We start from the raw sequence: 1,676 nt of genomic DNA on the forward strand, positions 1-1,676 counted from the left end.
GGCTAGAGATACGTGCAAAAGAATGACTTGTATCTTTGTTTCTAGAGGGACTTCTAAACAAAGAACTTCATGCCATACTCTATAGCAAAAAGCATACAACCCTAGAGGAGTGTGTGTCAGATGCTATCGACTTAGAAGACAATTGTGATATTTTCAATGAAGAAGATGTCCCTAAGGATAACCAAAGCAAGAAAATAGCATTCACTAAACTGACACAAGTAGAAATAGCTACTGTAGCACCGCTTTCATCCATAGAAGATATGCTCAAAAGAATGAACGACATGATAAGCAACATGCAAAAAGCGCCTATGAGGGGACCAGGACAAGGGATACCTCAACAAGGACAACCAATTAGGCCACAAAAATAGTGTGCAATCAAGGGTAAATGGACCAACCATGAGACCCACGAGTGCTACTTCCGACCAAAGTATGATGGGAATGTTCAGTACGTGCCTATGAGGCCACAAGGACAACCCATGTACAGATATCAGCCTAATATGGCCCAAGCTCAAAGACCACTGATGGGTATGGAAAGACCTCAACCTGTGTTTGATCAACAACCTCCGTATCCAAGACATATTGTAGTGCCTGTAAAGTACATACATTCCAAAGGAGTCATAGATGAACAAGCATTAGTGCCCGTTACACCCTATGTGGAGCCTAGTCCATCTACAGTAATGGTAGAGGGAGATTGGTATAATTCACATCCACCACCAATGGAAGAACCTGTGACTTCTGCTCCACCAGATTTTGCACCAATGTATTATGTAGCTAATCAAGGTGGCAGACCTCCCATGGTAAGACCCATGATTAAGCCAAGAACAGGAAACTATCACAAATGTGGTGTAGATGATCATTGGAAAAATGAATGCCCAGAGCCTGACAAAAATCTCAAGCCAGTTGAAGCTTATTGCATACAATGTTGCAAAAAGGGAGGACACTTTCCGGAAGATTGTCCTAAAAATCCTTTAAACAAGGGTAAAACTGTAGTAAACATAGTCCAAGTGATACCTAGTAGCTCATCTGAGAGTGAACTGATTGTTCCAATCAAGGTAATCACTAGAGCCTAGCATAAGAAAAAGAAACACAACTCCTCTGATGATTCAGGAAATACAAAAATTTCCTCTCAAAGGATCAAAAGAAGCAAAAGCAAAAGATATGAGATGAGAAAACAAAAACAACAGGCTGAAATCGAGCTATTCCAGGAAAAGGTGAAAGAAACTGAGAGAGAAATCAAAGAAACAACCGTGAAATTTGGAGGATCAATTTTGGTTGATAACATTTTTGAGCCTGTTATTAATGCAGCCTAGGAAGCTTCTCAAGCGGGACTTAAAGCAGGCCAAAACATGGAAAACAAATGGAAAAGCTATCCCTCTCCAGACATGGAAGGAGCTAATCTTGAAGCTTATCAAAATTTGGTAAGAATCACGCAAGAGATGCTGGAAAAACAAAAACCCAATCTTGAAAATATTGAAAAAGCTGAGGAGCTTGTGGGGTAAGAGACACTATAGGAAAATCCAAAGTGGTGGTAGAACCCCACCTTAAAACAAAAGAACTAGAACTTATAGTGCCGGATAGCAAAGATTCCTTAGACAGAATTCCAATCGTAGAGAAAGACTGGCCAAGACACTTATGGAAAACAATTAGGGAGATCAATGATGGGAGTCTAACTCTAA

The sequence above is a fragment of the Adiantum capillus-veneris genome, chromosome 1 (assembly GCF_014529385.1).
Source record: "Adiantum capillus-veneris isolate H3 chromosome 1, ASM1452938v2, whole genome shotgun sequence".
Lineage (NCBI taxonomy): Eukaryota > Viridiplantae > Streptophyta > Polypodiopsida > Polypodiales > Pteridaceae > Adiantum > Adiantum capillus-veneris.